The 20,108-nt window shown below is 36.6% G+C and overlaps 1 long non-coding RNA gene across 1 annotated transcript; it reads left to right on the top strand.

Annotated features, from left to right (window-relative positions):
- Positions 1 to 17,567, top strand: LOC102995902 (uncharacterized). The gene is made up of 3 exons (XR_447699.2): positions 1 to 36; positions 1,527 to 1,672; positions 17,438 to 17,567. It is a non-coding gene; the product is annotated as an uncharacterized lncRNA (long non-coding RNA).
- The last annotated feature ends 2,541 nt before the right edge of the window (positions 17,568 to 20,108 follow it).

Below are 20,108 nucleotides of genomic sequence, written 5' to 3'. Positions count from 1 at the left end.
GAACTCTCGCTGAGGAGCACGGAACCGCTGTGATTGGTAAGAAGCCATAATCAGGTACTAAGACACAGTTTCTGCTGCCTGGGCTGGGGAGGTTTGGAGGCCAAGAGCTCCATTCTCACTTAAGGACCAGTGAGGGCTGAAGGGCCTAGAGAGAAACAGAGCAGTAATTCATGATTAATTCCACAGCTATTTTTGAACACCTCCTGTGTGCTAGGACTGTTCTAGATGGGCAGAGTCCCTGCCTTTATGGAATTATATTCCAGGTGGGAGAGAGCCTGTCAAGGCTGAGTCCTGGGTTTTTGCCTTGCCTACTTTTGCCTTGCTCTTTAATGAGATGGGGAAAACTGTAGGTGAGAGGTAGGTTTCATTTTTGGAGTGGTTGGAATCAAAAATTGTTTTGGATATATTATGTTGAGATGCCTAGTAGGTTTTCTCCCAACATGCAGCATATGAACAATATACTTGGAAAGAATTTTACACTAAACTCCATACACCCACCACCTAGACCCTACCATTAATATTTAGCTACACTTGTTTTTTCACATGCCTGTTCATCTCACCATCCCTCTCTCCATCTGTTAATCACCTGGTAGATTTTTTTTTTATTGTGGTAAAATACACATAACGTAAATTACCTAGTAGATTTTTAAGTTAAGATGTCAAATAGGCCATTGGAAATTTGAGTCTGAAGTCCTAGGGGATGTTATGGCTAGAATTGGTCTTTGGAATCATCACCACATAGGTGGTATTTAAACTAAAGGACTAGGTGAAACCACCTAGGTTGAGAGTGTACATAGAGAAGAGGAAGGAAGTCAAAAAAGAGGGAGGTGGTGGCCAACCATGGTGAATGCTACTGTGCAAGATAGTTTGGCAATTAGGAGGATTTTAATCATTTTAACAAGAACAACTTTAGTGGAGTAGAGGGGCCTTAAGGTCAAGTGGAATTTTGTTTTTAAGATGGAGGAAACTAGAATATGTTTATATGCCAGTGGGATTGAACTCATAGAAAGGGAGAAATGATGCAGATAAGGGGAACACTGCAGGGGAGGTATGTGAACACCTGAGAGGGGAAGAGACTCCAGAGTAGGTGAGCAGTTGGCTTTGAAATGAACAGGAACACATATTCCATTGTATCTAGAGGGAAAGCCGAGACATGCAGATGCAGACAGGTGGTAAGAGACATCGTCTGTCTGTGAAGGCAGTCACTGGCTGAGAGCAAGGGCAGCAGGGGAAAGGAGAAGAGGTGTTAGGAGACACATGTGACATAGTCCTTCTGGAGAACGAGAAAGTGAACTAAGTACGGAAATGGAATTGGATTGCTAGGCAGTGCTGAGTGCCCATTTGAGATGTGTAGTCGTGAACTTAGAGTGGGATCAACCTAGTGGGGTTGTGTGGCTTCCCATGGGTGGGAAGGGTGTTGTGAAGTTTAGGTGCGGTAATACATGGAAAACATTTAATACAGTGGCAAGCACATGATGAATGTTACCTGTTTGAATTCTTACTTTGTTTTTCTTTTGTTTATACAGATGTGACTGAGGAAGGCTGACATTTACCACCTGAGAGGATCTTCTCCTGTGACACGTTCTCCGATCACACCAAAGTCCACCGCAGTTAGCAGCTACTTGGAAGTCTGGCTCCTGGTGTGGTTACATTTATACAGCTTGATAATTGGGTATGTTTGCTAAAAAGGGACAAACTATAGCAAATAGAGCTTTCCATTTTCAGACTAACTCATAGTCTTGGACTGGAGGGGCTGGGGGTTTGTCACAGTGGCAGTTCTTACAAGTTTTCATGAATATCTTTTATTACTGCATGTCTTATTGGATCTGATGTAATGGCAATCTACAGAATCTATGGATCTCAGATCACCAGGGGAAATTTTTAGTTTCATAGGTTGTAATTTCTCCGTGACCGCTTGGGCTGTATTATGATACAAATAATAATAATGGCTGACATTGACAGGTCTTAAAAGTGCCAGGCACTGTTATAAGCACATTATATGCATAATCTTGTTTAACTGTCATCTCAACTCAGTGAGGCAGGTACTATTATTATCTCTATTTTTCAGATGCAAAAATAGGCTCCGAGGGGTTAAGTAACTTGCCCAAGGTACACATGGTCTGATCTCCAGTTTCTGCTGCATACTTCAACTTTTTTTTTTAAAGACCTTGGCCATCACTCATCTACACTGTAGTGGAGTAGGCAAGATAATGGACTGAAGCAGATTGCCTGGGTTCAAAGACTACCACATACTAGCTCTGTGACTTTGGACAAATTATTTAACCTCTGTGTGCCTTTGTTTCTTTATCCATGAAATGGGAATAATAATCGTACCTGATGATAGGGTTCTTGTGAGGATCACATGAATTAATATACTTAAGAAGCCTAAATTAATGCCTGGTTACGTAAATGCTGCACTACCACCTACCTGGTAGTGCAGCCATGGTGGTATGTGTACTGATTGATTGACTCCCCTAAAATCATTCTCTAAGGTTCCTACTACTGGTCTAGGTTGAGTTTGGGAATACTCCTAACTTGGGGATCATCTTTGTTTCCTCTGATTTTATTAGCTCTCTGAGGGAAGCAAACATACCAATTTGCTTCTAGGTGCAGAAAACAACTTGGATTTCATTCAGATTCATCTGACCAGTGATGTTCATTTAATTTGTCCTGGCATTGCAGTACCACTTAAAGGGAAATAAGGCTTGGGGAGTAATGTGATTTCATTTTGCCCTTCCCAGATCAGCAGTCTATTAGAGGGATTTGGTTAGAAAGGCCAATGGGCTATATATAACCAGTGCTGCGCACAGTGTATGGTAAATGATGTGGGTCAAGGGGCTGCACCTGAATGTGTTCCGAAACGATCTGTAAAATTGAGACCTGCTGTGATGTGTTGCCTCGGTTACTAAAAGCAACTGAGCAGCCTTGGCATGGGAGGCCAGTGAAAGTTCTAAAAGATGTTTTCTGGTAGACAGCAGGTAGACTAAATGCATGGTATAAAGTAATGGTTCCCAATGGGTCTGCATCAGGATAATCAGGAGAGTTTTATGAAGCTTTGCAAAATGATAGGCTTCACATCCACAGATTCTGAATCAGTAAGTCATGATGGGGTTCTGGAATCAATCTATTTTTTAAGAGCTCCCTGAATGACTCAGATGTGTATTTAGCATGGGATATCATTAATGCAAATCAGTGCTTTTCAGTCTTGTGTTTTAAAATCACTGTTCAGTTAGCTTTTTAAAAAATACTGATGCTCTGGACTCACCCCAGGGTTTCTGAGTCAATTGGCTTGGGCCAAGTCTGGACATTTGGTATTGGTATTTTAAAAAAGTCTTCTTAGGTAATTAACCTGCAGCCAGGTTTGAGAATCACTGGTGTAAATGATCAGCTAGATTTCCCTCCATAGTTTAGTTACTCCTAGATTTAACATAGACATAGCTTCAGGTATCATCTTATCAGGAGAGTAAAAAAATTAGTATTTCTAAACTTTCCCAATGCAGATGTTCAATTTAATAATCAGGTAACAAAGAAAGATATGAATTGATGATTGAATTAGCATTTATCACTGGGCAATGAAGATTTCATCAGGTTTTCCCCGGGGAGGAGAATTAACATTTACTGAGACCTTTATGTGTAATCTCAATCTTACAACTCTGGGAGGTGTGTATTATTCCCATTTTGTAGGTGAGAATTTGGGGGCTAAGGGAGGTTAAGTAACTTACCCAAGATTTACACCTGGCTGTGTACAGCTCCATAGTCTAGGTTCCATTTCCTCAATGATTCTTAACTTTACACAGTTGGATTACCTGGGGAACTTTAATGATCAATTCTTGGATCCCATACTCAGAGATTATGATTTCATTGATTTGGTGTAGCCAGGAATCGGGATTTTGCAAAGCTGTCTATCCAGATAATTCTAATGTGCAGCTGAAATTGATAGTTTCTGCATTACACCATGTAGCCTTCTGGTGGTCTAATCATTTTCCTTTACACCAGTAGGTTGTCCCTCTGTAGAGTGCTGTGTCTGGGTTCCTTGCCTACATACATTCACATATCTTAGTGTCCTTTCTGCTCCTTCCTGCCTCTTAATAAATACATATTGAGTGCCCAGTTTGTGCCATTTTTCTTGGTGCTGAGATGACACAGTGGTAACAAGACAGGCCAAGTCACCAGCCTCATGGTACTTATACTGAGGGAGATACACAGTAAACATATGAGCAGATAAATTTTGACTTACATACATAAGCAGACTTTAAGGTAATGCAAAGTGCTTTTAAGAAGAATAAAACAAGGTAACAAGTAGAGTGTTCCTAACAGCAATGATGAGCATTCCAGTTGCTTCACATCGTTGCCAGAACTACTTTGTATTGTTTTGTGTGTGTATGTTTTATTTTAGACATTCTAATAGGTATGATTCTTTAATCCTGTTTCCAGAGCATGATATCTTGGACAGGTTGAGAATTTTACAGATCATCAAGTGTTGGTTCCTTTCTGCTTGATAATTTCTTCCTCAATTTATATCTTTCCTCTTTCATTTTACTATAAGCTGCAAGGAGAAACCGTGGTCACATCTTTCACACTTGGCTTAGGAATCTCCTCAGCTCAATATCCAAGTCATTACTTACAAGTTTTACTTTCCACCCAATAGCAGAACACAATTTAGCCAAGTTTCTGCCACTTAGTAACAAAGATCACTTTTCTTCCAGTGTCCAATAATATGTTCACCATTTCCTTTTAAAGTCCTCACCAGAAGAACCTTTTCAAGTTTGCATTTCTAGCAACAGTCTTTTCTTGATGATACATGTATTCTCTAAGACTGTAGATGCTTTTTCTAAAATTCCCCTCTTTTCTTTCTGACCGCTCACCAGAATTGCCTTTAACATTTGTATTTATACCAATAGTTTTTTTAAGGCAATCTAAGCTTTTTCTATTATGTGCCTCAAAACTCTTCCAGCTTCTACCCATTACCTGATTCCAAAGCCACTTGCACATTTTTTAGGTAATTATTACAACAGCACCACACTTTCTGGTACCAGAATATGTATTAGTTTCCTAGGTTTGCCATAACAAAGTACTACAAACTGGATGACTTTTAAAAAAGAGAAATGTATTCTTTCACATTTCTGGAGGCAAAATTCTGAAATTAAGGTGCCAGCAAGGCCATACTGTCTCTGAAATCTCTATGGAAGGATCTTTCCTTGCCTCTCTCTAACTTTTAATTGTTGCCAGTAATCTTTGGTGTTCTTGGCTTATAGACATATGACTCCAATTTTTGCCTCTGTTATCACATGGATTTCTTCCTCTGTTTCTGTGTCCAAATTTCCCTTATCTTATAAGGACATCAGTCATTGGCTTAGGAACTCATCTTCACTTGATTATACCTGGAAATTCCCTATAAATTTACATTCACAGGTACTGGGGGTTAGGACTTTAAAATATTTTTTGGGGGGAAGCAGTCACATAGGAGAAAATCTAGGTGGTCTTGGTTTTGGCAATGAATTTTTAGATACAAAACCAAAAGAAAGAAAAAATTATAACTTGGACTTTATTAAAATTAAAAACTTCTGTGAAAGATGCTGTTAATAAAATAAAGACAAATTGTACACTAGGAGAAAATGTTTGCAAAACACATATCTGATAAAGTACTTGTCATAGAGTTGGAATCGTACAGTATATAGCCTTTTCAGATTGGCTTTTTTCCCTTAGCAACATTCACTTAAGATTCCTCCATATCTATTTCTGGCTAGATAGCTTATTTCTTTCTAATCACTGAATAATATTCCATTGTATGGATATACCAGTTTATCCATTCAACTATTGAAGTACATCTTGATTGCTTCCAGTTTTTGTTGATTGTGAATAAACCAACTATAAACATTTGAATGCATGTTTTTGTGTGGACATAAGTTTCAGATCAATTGGATAAATATCTGGGACTACAATTGCTGGATCATATGGCAATACTAAGTTAAACTTTTTAAGGATCTGCTAAACAGTCTTCTAGAGTGACTGTACCATTTTGTGTTCTCAGCAATGAATCCACATCCTTAACAGCATTTAGTACTGTCACTTTTTTGAATTTTAGCCATTCTGATAGTTAGGTTGTAACATCTTATTGTTGTTTTAATATGCAGTTCTCTAATGACATATGATGTTGAGCATCTTTTCGTTTGCTTATTTGCCATCTGTACATTTTTTTTTTTTTTGGGTCGTGCCGCATGCCATGTGGGAACTTAGTTCCCTGACCAGGGATCAAACTCATGCCCCCTGCAATAGAAGCACAGAGTCCTAACCACTGGACCGCCAGGGTATTCTCTGACATCTGTACATATTCTTGGGTGAGGTGTCAGTTTAGCTTTTTTGCCTGTTTTTAGCTTGGGTTGTTTTCTTGTTGAGCTTTGAGTTCTTTTTGTCTAAGCCACCCAGTTTGTGGTACTTTGTTACGGTAGCCTTTGGGCACCAATACAGTTATCTTCTAGAAGTTATTTATAGTTTTTTGTTTTACATTTAGGCCGATGATCCATTTTGACTTAATTTTATTTGTCAAAAAGAATATTCTTTCTCCATTTAATTGCTTTTGCTCCTTTGTCTAAGATCAGTTGACTGAATTTGTGTGGGTCTGTGTCTGGGCTTTCTATTCTGTTTCAATTATCAATTTATCTATTCCTTTACCAGTACCATACTGTCTTGATTACTGTAGCTTTATAGTAAGTCTTGAAATCTGTAGCATTGGTGTTCCAGCTTTATCCTTCTTCAGTATTTGTTGGCCATTCTGAATCTTTTGCCTTTCCACTTACACTTTAGAATGAGTTTGTTGATAACCACAAAATAATTTGCTGGGTATTTTGATTGAGATTGAATTGAGTCTATAGATCACATTGGGAATAATTGAGATATTAACAATATTGATTCTTTCTATCCATGAACATGGAATAGCTCTCCATTTATTTAAATCTTTGCTTTCTTTCATTGGCTTTGTAGAGTTCCTCATATAGACCCTGTACATGTTTTGTTATATTTATATGTATATATTTTATTGGGGGGAGCTAATATAATGTTATGTATTTATAATTTCAGTTGTTCATTGCTGGTATACAGGAAAGGAATTGACATTTGTATATTAACTTTGTGTCTTGCAACCTTGCTATAATTGCTTATTAGTTCTTGGAGTTCTTTGTTGTTATTATTGATTCTTCGGGATTTTCTTCATAGACAGTCATGTCATCTGAGAAGAAAGACAGTTTTATTGCTTCTGTCCCAGTCTGTATATTTTTTATTTCCTTGTCTTGTCTTATTGCATTAGCTAGGACTTCTAATATGAACTTGAATAGGAGTGGTGAGAGAGGACATTCTTGCCTTGTTTACCATCTTAGAGGAAAGCATCTAGCTTCTCACCATTTAGTTACCTGTAAATTATTTGGTAGATGTTCTTTATCAAGTTGAGGGAGTTCACCTCCTCTAGTCCTAGTTTTCTGAAAGGTTTTTATCATGAATGGAGTTTGGATTTTGTCAGATGTTTTTTCTGCCTATATTGATATCATAATATGATTTTTCTTCTTTAGCCTGTTTTGTCACATTATGTTAATTGACTTCCAAATGTTGAACCAAACTTGCATACCTGGCATAAGTTCCACTGGTCATGGTGTATAATGCTTTTTATACATTGTTGGATTCAATTTGTTAATATTTTGTTGACGACTTATGTATCTATGTTCATGAATTATGTAGGTCTGTAGTTTTTCTTTCTTCTAATGTCTTTATTTGGTTTTGGTGTTAGGGCAGTGCTGGCTTCATAGATGAGTTTGGAAGTGTTCCCAATGGCCCTATTTTATGGAAGAGATTTGAGATAATTTGTATAGTTTTTTTTCCTTAAATTTTTGGTAGAATTCACTGATGAAACCTTCTGGGTCTGGAATATTGGAAGATTATTAGTTATTGATTCAAGTTCTTTAATAGACATAGGCCTTTTCAGGTGATTTACTTTTCCTTTTGTGAGTAGTGGTAGTTTCTGTTTTATAAGGAGTTGGTCTCTTTAAGTTATCAAATTTGGGGGCATCATAATATTCCTTTATTATCCTTTTAATGTCCATGGACTCATTAGTGATGACCTCTCTTTCATATCTGATATTAGTGATATCTAGTGTAAGTAATTAGTAATTTTCTCACTTTTTTTCTTGGTTACCTTGGCTATAGGTTTATCAATTTTATTTGTCTTTACAAAGAACCAGCTTTTGGTTTATTTATTTTCTCTATTGATTTTCTGTTATCATTTTCATTTATTTCTGCTCTAATTTTATTAGTTCTTTTCTTTGCTTGCTTTAGGCTTACATTGTTCTTTCTCTAATTTCCTAAGGTTGACATTTAGTTGTTGATTTTACGTCTTTCTTTTTTTTTTTCTAATATATGCATTCAGTGCTATACATTTCTTTCTAAACACTGCTTTTGCTGCATCTCTCAAAGTTTGATAAGTTGTATTTTCATTTAGTTCAAAATATTTTTCAGTTTCTCTTGAGACTTCTTTGACCTTTGTGTTAATCACATAATGTTTAATCTTCAGCTGTCTTTCTGTTATTTATTTCTAGTTTCATTTCCCTGTGGTCCGAGAGCATACTTTGTATGATTTGTACTCTTTTAAATTTGTTAAATTGTGTTTTATGGCCCCAAATGTGGCCTTTCTTGGTGAATGTTCCATATAAGCTGGAGAGGAGCATGTATTCTGTTGTTGTTAAATGAAATATTCTATGAATGTCAATTAGATACACTTGATTGCTGGTATTGATCATTTCAACTATGTCCTTACTGATTTTCTGCCTGCTGGATCTGTCAATCTGATAAAAGGGTGCTGAAGTCTACAACTGTAGCAGTAGGTTTGTTCATTTCTTTTTGTAGTTCTGTCACTCTTGCCGCACATATTTTGACACTCTGTTGTTAGGTGCATACATATTAAGAATTGTTATGTCCTCTTGGAGAATGGAGTACTTATCATTATGTAGTGTGCCACTCTTTGTCACTGATATTGTAATTTTCCTTGTCCTGAAATCTGATTTGCCTGAAATTAATATAGCCTCTCTAGCTTTATTTTGATTAGCATTAGCATGCTGTATCTTTTTCCTTCCCTTACTTTTAATCTGTCTCTATATTTATATTTAAAGTGAGATTCTTGTGGACAGCTTATATTTGGGTCTTTTTTATCTACTCTGATATGCAAATGTATTTAGACTATTCACATTTAAAGTGATGTTAGCATTGTTGGGTTAATGTCTATGTATTTGTAACTTTTCAACTTCTTGCACTTCTTGTCTCATTATCTTCCCCCATTTTTCTGCCTTCTCTGATTTTAAGTGATCATTTTATGATCAATTAAACCATTTTATCTCCTTTTAATTAAAAAATTACTCTTTTTTTAGTGGTTGCTCCAGTGTTTGAAGTATACATTTACAATTAATTTAAATCTACTGTCCAATAACACTATGTTATTTCACAGGTACTGCAGTTACCTTGTAACACAGTAGTCCCAATTTTCTCCTGTTGTTCTTTACAACATTGCTGTCATTATTTTCAGTTATCCATATGCTATAATCACCCAATACATTGTAGCTTTTATTACCTTGAAAAGTTGTTTGTTATATCAATTAACAATAAGAAAGATGAAGGATTCTATTTCACCTTCATTTATTCCTTTTGTCTTGCTCTTCATTTATGTAGATCTTAGTTTCCAGCCTGTAGCATTTTTCTTTGTGCTGAAAAAACAAACAAACAACCCCCCCCAAAAAAAAAACCAAACAAACTTAACATCTCCTGCAAGGCAGGTCTACTAGTGACACATTCCCTCAGTTTTTGTTTGTCTGAGAGGGCGTTTATTCCTCCTTCACTTTGGAAGGATGATTTTATGGGATACAGAATTCTAAGTTTGTGGATTTTTCTTTTAACTTTGAAAATACTCCACTCTATAGTCTTCTGTTGATCAGACTCACTGATTCTTTCCTCAGCCATGTCCAGTCTACCGATGAGTCCATCAAAGGCATTCTTCATTTATGTTACAGTATTTTTAGTTTCTAGCATTTTCTTTTTATTCTTTCTTAGAGTTTCCATCTCTTTGTGTACATTACCCATCTGTTCTTGCACGTTTCTACAGTTTCCATTATAACTCTTAGTTACTTTAAATCTCTATATGATAATTTCAATATGTGTGCCATATCTGAGTCTGGTTCTCATGCTTGCTTTTTCTCTTCAGATGTTGTTTTCCTTTTAGAGTGCTTTATTATTTTTGTTGAAAGTCAGACATGCTGTGTTGAGTAATAGGAACTAAGATATTTAGGCTTTCAGAGTGAGATTTTATGTTAATCTGGCTAGAGGCTGGGCTCTGTTTATGTTTTCTATAGCTATAGGTGCCAGAGGCTGCAGTTTACTCTAGTTTACTTGTTTTTTTTTTTTTTCTCCCTCTTCTACTGTCTTTTGTTTTCCCTAAGAATTCCTTCTTAAATAGAATTTATGACTTGCGACTTTTTCACTTATAGTCCACTGCTAACACACTGAAGCCCAATTGATATGGTAGGGTTTCAAGGATGAGAAGCATTGTATAACCTAATGATTAAATCTCAGTTTTTGTAGTGGGCCTGAGTCCTTGGGATGTGACATTTAGAAGTGTTTTCTTATTTTTTTCTCCTCTTACATGAGACAGGATGGCTAGAGGGGGCTAGAGTTGACCATTTGCCCTTCCTCCAGGTCAGATAAGGCTCTAGTCAAGTACCTTTCTTGGGAGGGCAGGGCATTTTTATGGAGAGTGCTCTAGGTGCATTTCAAAATGTTTACTTTTCCCCTCCCTTTGTCTGAAACACAAGGGTATTTTTCTCCACTCTTCCGCATGAGAACCTGGTGCAGTATGGCGATGCCTCGTGGACTGGGTATCATCATAAGGGAATGGTAAGGAACAGTGAAAGACAGGGAGAACATGAACAGATGAAGTAGTGGTGATAGAAAGGTTGCAACCTTTATAATTTCAGTGACTCGGAAAGAACACAGAATGCAGTGATTTCATACAAATAGCATGGTAAGGACCCATGAGGGGTCCTCATTTCTATGATTGATGGGTAACAATTATTTTTAAATGTTTAAACTTTCATTAATAACTTGATTTTTAAATTATTTTTATGTAATTATCTCTGTTTTATTTTACTCTTATTGAAGTAGATTGTTTAGCTTTTTATGACTTTTTAAATATCAGCTTTATTGAGGTATAAGTATGTACAAATATCTTTATCTCATGAATAAAGATAATTTCATTTATTCCTTCCCAGTTGGAATACCTTTATTTCTTATTCTTGCCTGATTGCACTGGCCAGAACTGCCAGTGGCTCTTGAGGTGGCACTTCAGCACTTCATTCCTCCCTGCTTCACCCTGCTCCCAACACTCACACACTCATATTGCAGAGAATGAGTAATAAACCACTGAGCAAAAATGAAATTTCCTAGTGGTAATATGAATATTGCTTATCTTTATAATCAGAAAAAGTAACAACATTATTCCTTAAAAAAAACAACTAAACTGAAAATAATTGTTAAAAGGTACAAAACATGTTAAATAATTAATAATAGTCCAAGAAGCTTATACTAGCAGTTTGGTCACAGGAAATACAGACTTTACAGGAAGGAAAAGGGGAGCAAGATTACTCAATATTGAGCATTTGGGGTTTCTTTCATTCTCTTCTCTCCAGGCCAGTATAGGTCTCTGAGAGTGGGTCGAGATAGAACTTTTAAAAGAATTGGAATCAGTTATCCTCCATGTGACAGTTCAGAGGTGAGAGGAGATGACTTCTGGTTTACAGAGAGAAGAAAAATTACCAAAGCACTTTGGCTCTTTCTGCGGTCCGTCTGGGAGCATGCAGTGTCCTTGACCCGCAGATGGTGATGGTGGCTTGCTACCCAGGAAATGGAGCAGGTTATGTGTGACATGTGGACAACCCCAATGGCGACGGCCGCTGCATCCCCTGCATCTACTATCTGAACAAGAACTGGGATGCCCAGCTACATGGTGGGGTCCTGCGGATATTTCCAGAAGAAAAATCGTTCATAGCGTACGTGGAGCCCATTGTTGACAGACTGTTGTTCTTCGGGTCAGACCGCAGGAACCCACATGAAGTCCAGCCTTCCTATGCAATCAGATACACCATATGACTGTTTGGTACTTTGATGCTGAAGCAAGGGCAGAAGCCAAAAAGAAATTCAGGAATTTAAATAGGAAAACTGAACCTGCCCTCACTGAGGACTACCCTGATCTGAAATCCGCTGGCCTCGTTCATTTTAGTAACAATTCCTGAATTCACTTTAAGAGTTGAGATCCAAAGAAGGCCTCTTCTTTAGTGACTTGGTGATGAGAACTCCCCTCCTGCTTGCATCATTCACATCCCTGTCTTGCGTACAGTACTGTGTGTTTTCTTGCCAAGACTGCATCTACTTTCACTCTCTTTACCAGATGAACTCATTTGCTAACTCCAGAAATACCTGCAGACGACCTAGCTGGCCACCGGTTTAATTGTCAGTTTTGGTAATCCTGGGTATCAAAGCAAGAACCTGGAAGCATGGGCGAGGGACTGAATCTTACTTGCACTTTATGTACGCTTCCTGATTTGAAAGGAGGAGGTTTGCAAAGAAGTTAGATGGTGACAGATGCCACAGAGAGGCATCACTGAAGCCGTAACATCAGTAAACAGAAATCTGTGTCATCTGAACAATTTCCAGAGGTTCTTAATCCAGGGCTGTTGGGGTTTCTGGAGGATTATCACAACCTAATGACGTTATTACCTCTAGAAAGGGCTGCTGTCGTAGTCATCAATTTCTAAGTATCCTGTGGGTGGACGCTTCTTTTTCCTGGTCCTGCAAACTGGACTTTCTGCCTCTGCCCCATTTTGCTGAAAATATGACTTTCTCATCAAAGATGACAACACCATTTATTTTCTATTTTCACTTCTGACTTAGAGAACCTAATTCATTAATTGTTCTGGTTGCTTTGTTGAAATGAAATTAGAATTTAAATCAAAGGAGAAAAAAATCTTCCTGGTAGTTTAGAGCCAACAACCTCTGATAATGGTGTCAAAAGACCTGGGTCTACTGATATACAGTAACGTGTGCATCTTGAACAATTTGAGATTGGAGATGGAGTTGGAAATGTGGGCATTCCTATTTTTCAGTTTTTCTTTCTCATGAGCTCACCCTTCTTTAACAAAAGAAGAAAATCACGAAAACTAGGGTGCTGTATTTTAAAAAGGAAATAGAAATAAAACAAAAAATCCTGAAAAGCTGCTTGAGTTCTTCTACATTTTCTGACCCTAGTAACCTCTTTTCAACAGATTTGACTCTTCAGATCCACTGTGGTTGGCAGTGTGGCCAGAATCATGGAATTTGCCAGAACTGTGGGACGCTCTGCTCCTACAGTAAGCACAGATTCCACTGCCTCAAGAACTCTGTATTGAGCTCCTGTTTTATGCAAGTTACTTTTCTTAGTTTTCAATTCCATTTTCATATTTTTTAAATCCCTGTAATTTCTTGCTTGAAAATCCCATGAACATTAAAGGGCCAGAAATATTTTCTTTGGTCACGGACACATACATAGACTTTCCAAGAAAGAAGCATATTTTTGTGAGTGTGTCTGGTTTTGGAAAATTTTCAGATAAGACTTGTCTCCATTCTCATGACTGCTCTATTTTTTTTCTGTAGTACTCATCACCTCCTAATTTACCATGCAATTTACTTATTTGTTATGTTCATTGTCTGGTAACCTTTCTCTAGAGTGTAAGCACAATGAAGACAGGGATTTTTGTTTGTTTTTAATCAATGGAATGTATTCCCAGCACCTAAAATAGTGCCTGACACATAGTAAGGGCTCAGTAAATACCTGTTGAATAAACTCACTCTCCTGCCGTAAAAATAAAAATAATAATAATAATTGGAAGTAGGCTCAGCCCAGGAGGTCAGAATTGCCAGGGCAAGGTGCATCTTGCATCTAACAGTCGATATGAAGAAATGGTCTTTGCTAGCATGTGCTTTAGTTTTGAGAGAGTTTAAGATAAATTGAAAATAGTACCCCAGCTGAGAATTTGAGAATACGTATAGTATTCATTGGCTCTTCTATGTCACTGTAACTCCTAAAGAAAAATGTCTTGCTTCTGTTGGCTGGGCAAACTAAATACTTGTGTTTTCCTCCTCTTATGATCACGTGAGACCACTTTGTGTCATGTTGGAGCTTTTCTCCTCTATCTTCAGTGCTGTATCCAAAACCAAATAATTTCTTTTAGGCTTCCCTCTTCTCAGGGTTAATTCCCTGATTTTCTACACTATAGCACCTTCTCCAGGAGTTGGAGGGAAATCTTTATTTTAGGGGTCTGACTTCTGTGTTCTTGAAATGGTTATGCAGATTGCCTGGTGATGCATACACATTTTTCACAGAATTAACTAATTAGTTAATCCATCAAACACTTCTTGAGTGTGTAAAATATCTAGTCACTGAAGAAATAAAAAAGTTACAGTGCCTGCCCTCACATGCTCATGGTCCAACCTGGGGAGATGTGTCCAAGAAATCATTATAAACAGAAATATAGTAGAAGCACAGAATGGGCTTACTTAGCCAAAACATGGGGGGAAGTGGGTAATACAGTAGAAGCTTTCAACTATATTTCCTTAAAAGTTTTCTTTTGCTTTATAAGAAAATGAAGATTCTGTTTTTATTGTATAATTTACTTTTGTAGACTTTATTGACTGCCTAGGCATCAGTACACATTTGTTGGTGGTAAATTCTATAGTCTTACACTGTTACTGATTTACTACAGTGGTTGTAACTCAGAAACTGAAATAAATGTTAATCAGCTTAATATTGATATTATTTTGTTTATTTCTTCTATGATATACTATGTCAAATATAAGAGAAGAGAAATTCATCCAGTTTGGTTCTTGTGTTTCTGTAGGGTTATCTGAAACTCACTGCACTAACAGACACCAGAAATGGGCATGTTTTTATGATCAAAGCTGATTGTTCTGGAAGTACTGCTGACTCTTATGGAAGATTTGAAATTGGTGACCGTTGGTATAGATTGATATGGATTTCAGTCTACTCATCTCTGTGCAAGAGAGATCTTACTAATTTGTGTGTGTGTTGTGTGTATGTGCCTTTATATAAAGAGGATAAGATGTTTGGTTGCCATTCACATGTTTATTTGGTGGAATGCACTGGATAGCATATTTAAACACTGGTATTTAAATAGTAAGAGTATCTCCAGTTATCAAGGAGCATCTTAAAATTATCTGACATTTCTGAAGGAAATTCATTTTAACTGTCTTTAATTAAGATTGTATCATTTAATGGGCAGAAGACCTAAATAGACATTTCTCCAAAGAAGACATACAGCTGGCCAATAGGCACATGAAGAGATGCTCAACATCACTAATTATTAGAGAAATGCAAATCAAAACCACATTGAGGTATCACCGCAGGCCAGTCAGAATGGCCATCGTTTAAAAGTCTATGAATAACAAATGCTGGAGAAGGTGTGGAGAAAAGGGAACCCTCCTACACTGCTGGTAGAAATGTAAATTGGTGCAGCCACTATGGAAAACAGTACAGAGGTTGCTTAAAAAACTAAAAATAGAATTGCCATATGATCCAGCAATCCCACTCCTGGCCATATATCTGGAGAAAACTCTAATTTGAAAAGATACATGAGCCCCAATGTTCATTGCAGCATTATTTACAGTAGCCAAGACACAGAAGCAACCTAAATGTCCATTGACAGACAAATGGATAAAGAAGATGTGGTATATATAAATAATGGAATACTATTCAGCCATAAAAAAGAATGATGTAATACCATTTGCAGCAACATGGATGGACCTAGACATTATCACACTAAGTGAAGTAAGTCAGACAGGGAAAGAGAAATATCATATGATGTCCCTGATATGTAGAATCTAAAATATGATACAATTGAACTTATTTACAAAACAGAAACAGACTTGCAGACATAGAAAACAAATTTATGGTTACCAAAGGGGAAAGGGGGTGGGAGAGGGATAAATTAGGAGTTTGGGATTAGCAGATACAAACTACTATATATAAAATAGATAAACAACAAGGTCATACTGTATAGCACAGGGAACTATATTCAATATCCTGTAATAAACCGTAACGGAAAAGAATGTGTGTGTGTGTGTTTGTGTTTGTGTGTGTGTGTGTGTGTGTGTGTGTATGTATATATAATTGAACCACTTTGCTGTATACTGGAAACTAATACAACGTTGTAAATCAACTATACTTCAATAAAAAATTTTTAAAAAGATTGTATCATTTAAAATATTTTCAATCATGTATTTGGGAGGTAGAAGCTTGGACATCATTCTTGGTGATTTTTATTTAACAATGAGGTCTTTGACTTTTCAGTGTTATTTCCAGAGGAGGCCTATCACTTAAGTCCATTACCTTAGTACCAGTCACAAGGCCACTGCTGTCCTTGTAAAAAGAGATTTTTTTTCCCTTTGTCAAAGTAGAATTTTCAAAAATTAAAAATGTGACTCATTAAAATTTGAAATGAAACCATGTTAAGGATTTTATTCAATTTATTTATTAATGAAGCAATCAGGAAGGTGGCCAAGGTAGTTCAGAGAACATTTTGAGGATCTAGGCTTTTATATGTATTTTGAACGAAGGTTAGAGTAAGAATGTTAGGTTAGATTTTAAAAGCCTGGTTAATGTCTGACAGGGCAATAAATTATAATCTTTGGTATCATCTTTTCTCTCAGAAATTATTTGTATCCCAACTGGCTGAAAATCTATAGGTTAACGTAATTTTACTAAGTCTAGGACTTTTAATCAACAGTAAACAATGAGTTGTATAAAGTACAATTTCTTTATATAATTAAATAATCCTTGGGAGGGCCTTTTAAACATCACCCTCATATAACATTGAAAGGATATGCCCCCTATGTTTTTGCTTTACCTCCACGTTTTAAATAATCTTTCTTAACATACTATATCAAAGTTTTAAAATATATGTTTCCAAACATTAACTTTTAGATTAAGATTATAGTAATCTTATTTCATTTGCAGGTAAACTAATTGAAAGAGTCACCAGACCAAAAAAACCTCTAGATTTCAACCAATGGGAGTAATGTAACATCATCTTACAGGCCTATTATGGCAAAGATTAGAAGAGAAAAAAATGTTTATCCTGTGTGAGGACTTTTTATAGATTGAACATGACCTCCTTGAAGATAGGCTTTGAAGTTAGTTCTTACCCTCCAATATCGAATCTCCAGCACCTAATTCAGAATAAGTTTGGCATTAAAAGAATTAACTCGCTGAGTTACAGTGACTAAATAAATGAGTAATAATATGTCAAAACTGAGAGAACTCGAGTTGTCTAAAATTCCTTTACATTGTATGTTTGACCAGGTGAACAACAATTGTGTGCTGGCCCCAGGATACTAATTCGACCTTCTGTCTGACTCTGAGAACACAAGGCTCAGTACCTGCAGAAACATTTTACCCATCTCATCTGGGAATGCGGACAACACGTCTTCATTGGGGAACACTACAGCAGAGTCTGGTAGGTTCTTATGCATTGTGCACTGTGGTGGACATGGGGAACAGGAGGAGCCAGAGCAGTGCTTCTCAGACGGTAAGTACGCATGAACCACCTGTGGATTTGTTAACCTGCACGTTCTGATTCACTGGGTCTGTGGTGGGGCCCAAGATTCTGCATCTCTAACAAGCCACCATGCTTAGAATAGCAAGGATTAGACTCTTACATAGTTTTATTTTACTCTGATCAAATAATGCTTATTTCTGATTGTAGATATAATATATACTGATTGCAGAAATTACTATATACTTTGGAAAGTACATAAAAGCACAAAAAAGGAGGATGTTGGTATATAATACTAATGCAGTGTTTCAATTAGATGTTAACTGTCTCCCAGCTGACTCATGGTGTCATTGTCATGCCTCACTCATTAGTAGCTTGCCATCAGTTCTCAACATTTCTTTTATGTCTTTTCTCTTCTCTTCCATGTACAGCTCAGCCCTTGGTTCCTCTTCTACCCTGCCTCCCTGTAATCAGTGTTGTTCCCTTCCCCTAGAGGCTTAAGCCAGAGGTCTACACAGGGCATTCCCTGCCAGGCTGCTGCTCTAGCCTTGCAGGTCTGATTTCAGAAGTACTTCTGGTCCTGTTTACACTCTGAAAGGCCTGGAGGCAACTTGCTTTCTCATCATGATATTACTTATCCATAGCATGTATGTTGTTTCCAGGTTTTTTTTCCTTCAGTTATAGATGTTATTATTGACATGTTAATATTTATAGATTTTATTCTTTGGTTGAATTCTTTCTTTAGGATAAATTCTCCAGATTGGGATCCTTGAGCTAATGAATCTTAATTTTGTATTACTTTTACTACCTATTGCGATATTATTTTTAGAAAAGGTTAAGCACGTTACCCCCAATATATCAGTTATACTGTAACCTTACCACATTTGGTGTTATCACAGCAAAAAGAAATGTGGTTTATATGTTAATTTACTTGTTATGAAATGATGCCTTGAGCTTCCTTTAATTTACATTACTGTGATTACTGTCCAGGATTATTTATTTCCTTTTGTGTAACCTGATTTAAAAAAAAATCTGCTTGATACTTTTTCCATTTTGAGCTAACTGTGCATTAACAGTTCTATCAATTATCTTCCGATCTTCTATTCAAGAATCTGATGAAATTTAAATTTTATGGGAGTCTTTTAAAATATAATTTTGACTCGGCTTCTTTCTGTTACATCCTAAGCGCTCCTTGCCTTTGTTTTAGCTTCTGTGAAAAGGACAATAACAGCATACAAAAAAATAGTTGAGGTATTAATTTTCTTAAGACATTTGCAAACTAATATGCAAGTGGCCAAACTCGGTGGGTTTCCTTAAAAGAAAATAAAATTAGCAATTCTCATATTTTGTCGTCAGAACTTTTCATGAATATATTTTTCTATGTTCAAAAAGTACTACATTGTAGTAATTTATAGTTTTATTCTCTATTGCCACCTAGCAAATTATCTCTTTTCTCAAGGAAAGAGAATGCTTAGCAAAATTGAAAAGTTAAACATATAGATGGATTTAAAGTCCACAATAAGAGAGTGACAGACAGAGCAAGAATCAAGTTACTTTATTATTATTATTTTTAAAATTTTTATTGGAGCATAGTTGATTTATAATGTTGTGTAGTTTCAGGTGTACAGCAAAGTGAATCAGTTATGCATATACATATATCCACTCTTTTTTAGAGTCTTTTCCCATATAGGTCATTACAGAGTATTGAGTAGAGTTACCTATGCTATATGGTAGGTCCTTATTAGTTATCTATTTTATATATAGTAGTGTGTATATGTCAATCCCAACCTTCCAATTTATCCGTCCCCCCACCCCTTACCCACTGGTAATCATAAGTTTGTTTTCTACATCTGTAATTCTACTTCTGTTTTGTAGATAAGTTCATTTGTACCTTTTTTTAAGATTCCATATATAAGCGATAGCATATGATATTTGTCTTTCTCTGTCTGACTGACTTCACTCCGTATGACAATCTCTAGGTCCATCCATGTTGCTGCAAATAGCATTATTTTTTTCTTTGTATGGCTGAGTAGTATTCCATAGTATATATGTACCACATCTTTTTTGTCCATTCCTCTGTTGATGGACATTTAGGTTGCTCCCATGTCCTGGCTATTGTAAATAGTGCTGCAGTGAACATTGGGGTGCATGTACCTTTTCAAATTATGGTTTTCTCTGGATATATGCCCAGGAGTGGGATTGCTGGATCATATGGTAGCTCTATTTTTAGTTTTTTAAGGAACCTCCATGTTGTTCTCCATAGTGGCTGTACCAGTTTACATTCCCACCAACAGTGTAGGAGAGCTCCTTTTTTTCCACACCCTCTCCACCATTTGTTGTTTATAGATTTTTTGGTGATGGCCATTCTGACTGGTGTAAGGTGATACTGCATTGTAGCTTTGATTTGCATTTCTCTAATAATTAGTGATGTTGAGCATCTTCTCATGTGATTTTTAGCCATCTGTATGTCTTCTTTGG

This window comes from Physeter macrocephalus, chromosome 20 (assembly GCF_002837175.3).
Source record: "Physeter macrocephalus isolate SW-GA chromosome 20, ASM283717v5, whole genome shotgun sequence".
In the NCBI taxonomy this organism is placed as follows: domain Eukaryota; kingdom Metazoa; phylum Chordata; class Mammalia; order Artiodactyla; family Physeteridae; genus Physeter; species Physeter macrocephalus.
This window is presented reverse-complemented; position numbering and strand designations above follow the sequence as displayed.